We start from the raw sequence: 9,630 nt of genomic DNA, 5'->3' as shown, positions 1-9,630 counted from the left end.
CCTGGCAGCTGCCGTGGAAAGCTTTAAAACATGAAAAAGGCTTGATCCTCCTGGTGGGTTTGGGGATGTGCTCCCAGCCCTTGCCCAGCCAGCTTCCCCAGGGCTCGTTTTTTCATTAGGAAAACACACGCGTTCAGCAGCAGCAAAACCTCTGACACAGGCGCGATGAGCAGTTGTTCTGCTCCTGTGGAAGAAGCAGGAGCTGTGCTGCCAGGAGTGCTGGTGGCCGTGAGCAAGGGGACAGCTATCCCAGGTCACTCGCAGCACAAATTAAGTGCTCTGACCCAGAGGCAGGAAGGGGAGAGCTCAGGGCAGGAGGAGGAGGAAAGCTCTGGCATTTCTTTCCCAGGTGTGCACACCGGATCATAAATAAACAGCTGTCGACAGCGATGTGATTTAAGCAGAAAGATTGGTCTTCTGCAGCCAAAGGCTCCTTGGCACAGATAAAAGATCTAGCGTGGGAGGGCATAAATGCCCAGTACTGTGCTAATTACAGTTTTCTGGGGGTGTTGCTAGTCCCTCACAGCTCTGTACTTTGACAGCAGCTCGGCTGCAGCCCTGTGCTGCTGTTTTGAGTGCTGGCTGCAAGGTTCCCTTCCCTTCTTCGAGGCAGGTTTGTGCCTGCTGCTGGGTGAGAGCTGAGCTCACGCGTGGGCTGGGGCCTGGGCATGGAAGTGACTGTCCCCCTCAGTGTCCTGGTGGTGGTGGCAACCAGTGCCCTGCTGTAAGGTGCTGCTGGCTGGGGCGGTCCCTACAGCCGGTTCCCCGGGGTGCTGCTTCGTGTCCCCACGTCCACGCAGGGCTGGGCCATGGGCTGCTCTGGCTGGAGGATGCTGAGCGCTTTGGTCCCTCGCAGCTGCATGCTGCGAGCCTGGCTGGGGCTGGCAAGGAGCAGCAGCTGCTGCATCGGGGTCACCGTTTAAAAACAAGGTCAAGTGCAGTGCTTGGAGGGGTGGATCCTCCTAAGGAGGAGGCAGGAGCTGTTTGGATGAGCAGGATTGGATTCCAGCCATTCCTGACACCAAAAAATCCTCCCCAGTGCTGCTGGGGACCCGGTGCTGTGCTCTGTGTCCCCATCCTTGCCCCAGGTGCCTCGATCTGGGCAGGACTGCTGTGATCGCTCGCTCCAAAACAGTTCCATGAATGATTTGTGCATGAACTGCAGCATCTCTGCTAGCAAACAGCTGCTATTGCTTCTGAAACTAGCAGCAAGGAGGGCTCTGCCACCGGCCTTGCTAAACTCCCACGGGGTTTGTCCACCCTTGCCCTCAAAAACCCCTCCCTTAGTCCTGATCTAACCTAGCTGTATTTGGGGCCAGAGGCCTGGGGCAGAGGCAGGCAGGTTTTGGGGTGGATGACCTGTGTGCCTGCCCCTCTGCGAGGTACCGGGGTCAGTCTCATGTGGAGTGGGGGACACCACGTGCGCAGCAATTTCAGCTGTAAAATTACTGCGGGAGCAACTTTGCTGTGGAGTTGAAGGGTTTAAATGGCGCAAATCTTGTGGGAGAGGTAATACCTTTTATTAGGTGGAGAAAACAAATTAGCTTTCAGGTACACAAGCCCTTCTTGCCATTATTGTTCCTGTTATTATCCCATATTGGTGCTATTAGGAACGAGGGCATTGCATTAGAGGGGAAGCACATTATGCAAGTGTTAAGACCTGCTGGTAACTGCTCTCTGCTGACAGGCACTTGCTTAATGATGTGTTGGGGCGAAAGCCAGCGGCAAGGACGAGCACCAGAAGGATCTGGGAGTGCTGAGCCCTGCCTCGCACCGGGCAGCCATGGCTGGGCCCCGCTGCCCTCCTGCCACCTCCCCATGAAGGGGAGAGAAAGGACCTGGTGGAGGTTCCTGCCACCACGGCTTTAAGGACACTCCCAAATCCCCTCCTTTTTACATCAAACAAGGTCCTGAGCACAGCAGGGCCCCGGGACAGGTTCCCTGCGGCCTGCAGAGCCGCCCTGGCTTGCTGGCAGAGGGTCAGGAAGGCTGGGTGCTCCTGCCCACGCTGGAGGCAGAGATGTCTGTGAGGCTCTCATGGGTTTGAAGAGGACCAGTCACGTTCTGGGCGTCAGGCGGTGACCGGGGCGGGCGGCAGAGCCAGTTTTACTGCTCTGAAAGTGGGGCTGGGGAGGAGACGGCGACACTCAAATACCCAGGGCCCTGCACGCTGCCAGCCAGGCGCGGAGGAGGCCGCTCGCCTTTCCCTGCTGCGGGTAAGGTGCTTCCCTGCGTCCTCCGTGTCACCGGGGGGACTTACAGACAAGCTTATTTATCTCAGGGGCTGGGGAAGAGGGGGGGAAATGTGGGCTGAAGCAGGGGGTTGTGGCAGGAGCATCCCTGGGGCAGGTCTTGGGTGGTGTGAGGGATGGAGATGGGACGTGGTGCCTGATCCTCGCTGGGAAGGGCTTCAGTCCTCCCCGCTGAGAGGAGCAGGAAAGCGCCTCCGAGAGTGTGCCCAAGGCACACCCTTCCCCCAGACATGGAGGCATGATGTGGGGGCACCCCACGGGCATGGGGCTGGGCACGAGCTGTGGGGCCACAGAGAAGCTTTGGCGCAGGACCCCATGGCAGAGAATTGGCTGCACCTTCTTGTGCACCTTCCTAGGGGCTGCCTTTCCTTTTTTGCTAATGTTTGATTATTTTCAATGATTTTAGATTAAAAAGTAATTATTTTCAATTAGGAGTTGCACTTCTTAATTACGGAGATGAATTAGATAGCTATTCATTATTAATTAGATTTTAACTCCGCACTGATAGTCCCTTTTATCCATCCCTATCTGCTTTCTGCCCATCCTGCCTGCCTCTGCCCCAAAGCTGCCCCAGCCCTGCAGCGTCCCTTGGCTTTTACAACTGTTTAGAAAATACACATCAATGCTATCATCCCAGAGGCTGTCTGGTTCTTTCAAGGGTAAAAATCCTGACCACAGATGGTGTCATTTCGTGGGCTTAGAAACATTAATTGAAAGCATTAATATCCTGCCTCCCTCCATCGGCAGCTGGGGCAGAAACCGTGCCCGAATTGTGTGCTGAGCTCAAACGATGACCCTGCTTTTCCCCGCCAGCAGAAGGAACCCGTTCCCTTGTCCCTGCCGCCTTCTCTCCGCCACAAGTGGCAATTTTGTCATTTGTGTGTGACAGAGAGGGTTTGACCTGCCTCTGCTGTTTCTTGGACTTTGTTTGTTTCTGCTATTTTTAAAGAAAGCTGTCAGCTTTCTTTTGAGCTGCTTTCTTTGCCATCTGTCACCTTTCGGACATTAATCAATGCTCAGTTTTCTCACTATTGCTCATTGTTGTCTCTGTTTCTCTCTTCTACCATCCTGTCCCTGGGGAAGCTCTCCTGTCTGGTTTCCTGAGAACCCCAAAGCATGGTCTTTACCCTTAGTTATAAATATTTTATGTATTTCTTTAATTTTCACTTGTTCCAAGGTGGGTTTGGAAGTGGTCTTAAGGCATCTCTCTGCATATTTGAAGAGAAAACCAAACGGTGGGGACCAGGAAGGTGTCTTCATCCCTGAAAAGCCCACGTTATTCCCCCCTCCAGTCGCTCTTCTCTGTGCCACAGGCGTGAGCACCTCGTGTCCCAGAGCCCTTTGGCTGCAGCAAAATGTCGACGATCCTGAAATGTGAGTGTAGGGTAGGAGCTGGGGTGGGACAGGGACCTGCAGCCCCCTCCCGTGGGTGCCTGTGTGCTGGGGGCTGCTGGTAATGACCCTCAGTCTGTGCCTGTCATAGGGTTTGGACGGGAAGATAAGGAGAGAGAGGAGAAGGGCACTGAAGAAGAGAAGGAAAAGGAGGAGGAGAAAGAAGAGGAAAAGGTAGGGGAATGATGGAGCTTTCCACAGATCGGTTGCTGAACCATTTCCCAGAGGATTTCCAGCCCCAAAGTCCCCAGCACGATTCTTAGGGTGAGCCCAGCACTTCCCAAATCAGCTGTGTTGGGGAACCTCCATGTCCGTGGCTGTGCAGCACCCGCGGGGCACCCAGCACCCTGAGCAGGGTGCACAGCGGGGATGTGCACAGGGCAGAGCTCCCGGCTTCCCACTGAGTACCAAAAATACTTGGTACAAGCGGGCATGGGAGGCAGCCAGGGCTTGTAGGGTGCTAGAAAGCACCTGCCCCGCCTGATTTACATCCAGGCTGCAATGACTCATGGCATCCACACGCCTCTGGTGGATGGTGCTGTGCCATCTGCAGCCTGGAAATCACACTGTGCGTGTGGCTTTTCCACTGAGAGGCAGCTCTCATTTCACTCCTGCTGTTCCCGGTTAGTTCTCCCTCCTTTTCCTCCCGTTTCAACCCAGACAAGACACCGTGGCGGCCACTGAATCCTTGCTCTCGGCTCTTGAGGCCTCTGCAGGGTGATGGTCACTCGTGAGTCCGTGGTGGCACTGTGGGGGCAGAGCCTGGCTCTCCATACAACCTGCTACCTCTCTATCCCAAATGGGGCAAATGGGGTGTCAGGGCCCTGGTGACATTTATCCTTCCTTCTGCCCCTGCAGGGAGATGGGGAAGGTGGCGACAGGAGTAGCAGCAGCTCCCACAGCGTCTCAGAGGAGGTAATTCCCCAAACTGTTTGCCAACACCCCCAGCCCTCGTGTGGGTGCTGGTTTTGGGTGGCATGCGGTACCTAGAGGTACCAAGAGACGGGGTGCCCAGCACTCTGCTCACCTGGTGTTGCTTTTCTTCTTGGTCCTGCCCCAGGAGCACAGCAGCGACAAGGACGAAGAGAAGGAAGCCGCAGATTAGCCTTGCTGTGCACCCCCAGGAGGTGGGGATGCTGGTGGCAGCACTTCGGAGGGGGGACTGGCCGCTTTTAGCCAAATAAAAGAGTTTGCGGGCTCCAAAGAGAGATGCTATTTATTCGTGCTGGCAGGCTGCCTCCCCAGAGCTGTGTGGCCAAGGAAAAGCAGGTGATGGGGAGCTGGCATCTGGGGGAGCACAAGCAGGTTTTGTGTCAAGATCATGAAAGGGAATGGAGAGAAATCCAGCAGCCCTGGCTGCCTGGCTCTGGATAGCCCCTGAAATGGAGCAACCTGCTCCCTGTCCTCTCCGTGCCTCTCGCTCCGGGGCTGTGCAGCAGGCGGCTTCAGCTGCCTGAGGCTGTGCTGAGCTGTTACAACCTGCTGTGATTTTCAACGGATCCCAAACCACACGAAAAGCAGTCGGGGGGGGGGGGGGGGGGGCGAGAAAAGCCCCAAACCCCGCTTTCTGCCAGGCTGCCGGCAGAGAGGGGGCTGAGGGTGCCCCTGCCCCACGCCCGCCTGCGGCTGGGAGAGGGCGCAGCGCCAGGAAAAAGGGGAAAAAAAATGGGAAAAATGAGCTGTCACCGCCATCTACCGGGGCTGGGACGTGTGGCAGCAGGGGCCAGGGTTTCGTAACCGCTCGGCTGTTTGGTAAGGCTTCCTCAGAAGGGCGTTATTCCTTGGGTAATGCAGAGTTCAGAGAAACCTGGGGTTAGCAGTCAACGCCGGGGAGGATTTTACCTGGAACCGCAGGACACGGAGCGAACGCAGCCGGTTCCTGTACAACCCCAGCAAGCAGCAGGAGCGATGCTGAGGAATGTTTTCTTAGTGACCCGGTGCAGAGATTAAAGGGAAAACATGAAGAGAAAACAAACAGACAACACCAAAAGCTAAACCAGGTTTCAGAAGGCTGAGTTTAAGTGCCTTGTTGTCACACGAACGGGGACACCCCAATGTAAAATAGTGCCCTGGGGCCCCCGTGGCTTCCATTGCTCTCTGCGCAAGTATGCGGGACCCTTGCACAAGACAAAGCCTACTTCCAAACAGCACACGGAGCAGTTTGCATTCCCCTCAGGCCGCGCTCTCACAGGATGGGAATCTCTGGGAATAAATTCAATGTGCCTGAACATGAAAGGGGTGGCCCAACCTTTGCTTTTTAAGTTTGGGAATTTCCCCACGTGTGCTGTGCCAGGCCATTTTTCTGAGGTCAAATGTGCCTGTGGGTGCTCGGTTGGAGCTTAGCAGTGCTGCATCTCTTTTCACCTGATGGCAGATTTCTTGCCCTGGGATGGGCTGAAGAGATTCAAAGCTCTAAAACTGCCTCTGCACCTTGTGGCACAGCTCCCAGCATTGAAATTTGTAAGCAGCTGTCTGCAGCTGAGCCTGCCACATCCTCACACTGCCCCAAATCCCAGTGCTTCACGTCCTCGGAGCCAGAGTGTGTACATAAACCCCACTTTGCTGGGTGTTGGTGAGCACCCAGACAGGGAAAGTCTTACTGTTTGTGGGTTTTGTTCGCTGCTTTGGGCCACTACACAAAGTCTCTGTGCAAATACAGAGTGTTTTCCCTCTGCCCCCACGTGCTGCCTTGATTTGAACTGATGAGGTTTCCCCAGTTATCTGCAGCCCCTAATTCCTCATTGCATCTCAGCCCTGGCTTGAATCCAGGTGACATGAACGGACTTATAGCATGAACATCCATGACAGCTACCTGGATCAGGGCTTTAAAAACACTCAGCGGAGGGGACACAAAGCAGGCCAAACATTTGGCTTTTGGGGATGCTGAGGATGAGCCCTGCAGCGCCATAGGGGACAGTGGCTGTCCTGCGGGAAACGGCTGGGGATAGCTGGGTATCCCCCAGCATGACCTCAGTGCTTGCCCACAGCCTTGATGGCCAAAAGCTTCCCAAGCACTGCTGGACATGCCGTCTAGCTCCACTGGGGTGTTTAACCACCAAACGTGCTTGAAACATCCTCACGGTTCAACCTGGGCCTCCCTGGACATGCCTTTGGCCAGCTGAGAGTGGAGCACGGACGGGGCCGTGCTGAGCATCTGTCACGTCCAGCTCGTGGAGGGGTGGAGTAGGAAAAGAAGACCAGCAAGAGAAACTGGCAGCCGTGAAGTTACTTAAGCAAGCCTTGTTTACACACATTTAATCTTCTTTATATAATCGCCCAGAGGCAGCAGGAGGGGTTGTGCTGCCCCTGCTTACAGCAGGGGCGGCTGCAGGGACCCTGCACGGCACGTGGCCACCCGGGGCCTTGCAGAGATACAGGTGCCAGGACCCCTGGGCATGGAGAAAGAAGTGATTGCCATGCCGTTCCATGCAGAGATGGCCCCGAATTAGGGCATTTTTCGCTAAATATCGATAATTTCAGAACAGTAAGGTTGGACCTTTATTTTGCTCTGAAATTTTCCATCTTGCACTTAGGGGCTGCGTTGAGTAAACATGGGTGTTTTGTTATGTAACGTGTCCTGTTAGGGAAACAAGCCTCTCTTAAGGTAGAGATCAAAGAGAAATCTTTCCTTTGTTCCCAAGTGGCCTTCTTCATGGAAAATTTCAAGCTGCTTTTTCATTCCACCAAAAAGTGGGAACAGTAAGAAATCCTGACTTTCCCGGCAAAGCTGATTCCTGCAGCCCTGCTTACGATCTACTGATCTCTGCAGGGCGCCAGGCAGAGGTTTCCTACAAACCAACTCTTCTATTTTTGTGCTGAATAATAAGAAAAGCAAAACCAGAGCAGAACACGTGTCTCACAAGTGGAGGGTGCTTTGGAAGGTCAAATCTGTCCTCCCACCCCTGCTTCCTGGAGACTCTCTGTGCTGAGTCCTTCTGCAATTTGTCCTCTCATTCTCAATATCTGTAAATTAAAGGCTTGTTGCCATGTTAATTAAAAGCTGGAAGTTATATCAGAGCTTTATTCACTGCGGTGCTTGGGATTCCTTTTCATAAAAATGGCTGTAAGTGTACAAACCCTGCACCCTTTTCTCCCCTGCAAACGCTCTCTTCTGAGAGTCCTGCACTGGCTCTTTCAGAAGAGCAGAGAGGGGTCTTTGTCCCCCAAACCCGACTGCAATACATTCATAACACCCACAAAGAAGCAGCACCAGGCTCATTGTGAAGGAATGCCTGTGGTTTGCTTCAGCAGATCTGATGGGACGTGCTTCTGGGTGACAGACCTTCTGCGGAGCAAGAGCAGCTGGACCCCGTGGAAGGGTCCACAGCTCCTGCACCCAAAGGCCGCTCACCTGAAGTCTGAATTTCAGGGAGAGGAGGGAGCAAGCCAGCACAGGAAGATGGCACGGCCAGAAACGCTGCTCCCAGAGCATGGGGCTGCAGGTGTGGGGGAAGCAGAAAGCTCTGCCCAGGCCACCAGCACTGCAGCGAGCACCCAGGCAATGGGCTATAATTGTGGCATGCATATCCTGGCTCATCCTGCCCGAAATCCAGCCCTGTCCCTGTGTTTAGTGCTCCCCACCACTTGGTGTGGGGATGGGGGCTGCTCAGCGCCTTCCTGAAGCCCTCTGCACGGCTCCCTGAGTCTTTGAGGTGCTTCCTTTTCTGTCATGTTCACACGCAGGGCTTAGCTGGAATTTGGCCCACTGGCTTCACAAGAGCTCTTTGTCCTTGCTAGAGAAGGACACCGAGGTATCAGGCCGGTGGGGTGGAGATTGCAGAGAATCCCTGCGAGCTCACAGCATCCTGCCCTGCAGACCGTGGGCTTGTCACCTGTCCTAGGGTAACTGGACAATTCTGACCTTGCTTTTACCTGGCATGGCTCACACGTGCCCACGGTTTTCTCCACGCTTTTTATGTGGGACGTGCTCCAAGACCAAGTGACAATATTCTGTCGAACTTTGCCAAGACGTTTGGCCCAAGAGAGTAAAATGAGCCAGATGGGGATCGGGGCCCTCCCCACTCGCCTCTCAGGTTTCCAGGACTCGAGGCAGAAGCAGGGTTACGTGAGCACTGCGATAACCTTACATCGCAGCAGTGTGTCTGGCCAGTCCATGTGACACTCAACGCATTTCTCTAGGAATGACGATGCCTTGGGCAAAGCCTGCGTGACTCAGAAAGGAAAATATTGAAGTTTTCTTGAAAGGAAAATATTAAAGTTTTCTTAAATCGCCTACCCTGTTTACCTCCGATCCTCCTTACTGAGAGTCAGGGCCTCTCTGAGCTCTCAGCCAGCTGAGTTTCGGGACTGAGGAACAGCACCATGTAATTTGTGTGGTTGCTCCCTGCCCAGTGCCCAGTCAGCACAGCTCAGACCTCGAATACCAGACATCAAGGAGCAGTGTGGCAATCCGCTGCGTCTGCCAGAGAGAAAACCAGGCACGGGGCAGCTGCCCTCGTTGGACGCAGGGACCTGGAGCAAAAGGTGCTTGTTACAAAAGAGCCGCGACTGCGGACAGAAGTCTCCCGCACCACCTGCTTCCACTTCCTCTTGCTCCATTTACCAGGAACGTCTTTGAACTGCGTGTGGCAAACGGAGAAACCCGGCAGCCAAACAATATCCTGGATACAGAAATACTGTGGGGCAAAGAAAGCAAAAATGCCAGGAAGCTGATGTGCTTGTAGACGCACTGGGAGGCGTGTGATGCAAATGACTCCCTGCGTGCTGTTTGCACGTACCGAGGTGTAAAAACAATTCCATGCGCCAACCCCCAAGGACACGGGGCTGGGCTCCAGCCCCAGCTGGGAACCAGAGGGGCACGAGCGGGGCTGCACAGGTGCTGAGCCTGGTCCTGGCTCTTTGCCCGAGAAGGAATAAAGCTTGGAGCCTCATCCTGTGCCGGCTGACTCCTGCACATCCCCGCTGCCTCCAGCCCAGCCCGTCTCCTGATGTGGCAGCACCGCAGCCCCTGTGCTGCTTCTCCTTG

General features: G+C 54.7%; 1 long non-coding RNA gene across 1 annotated transcript; it reads left to right on the top strand.

Moving 5' to 3' along the window:
- Window positions 1-3,485: 3,485 nt before the first annotated feature.
- Window positions 3,486-4,848, top strand: LOC310881352. Its single transcript, XR_014572312.1, has 4 exons — window positions 3,486-3,626; window positions 3,736-3,818; window positions 4,503-4,559; window positions 4,705-4,848. It is a non-coding gene; the product is annotated as an uncharacterized lncRNA (long non-coding RNA).
- Window positions 4,849-9,630: the final 4,782 nt, after the last annotated feature.

The sequence above is a fragment of the Anser anser genome (assembly GCF_964211835.1).
Source record: "Anser anser genome assembly, chromosome: 14".
NCBI classification, from domain to species: domain Eukaryota; kingdom Metazoa; phylum Chordata; class Aves; order Anseriformes; family Anatidae; genus Anser; species Anser anser.
The sequence above is the reverse complement of the archived record's forward strand: the minus strand, read 5'-3'. Positions and strand labels throughout refer to the sequence as shown.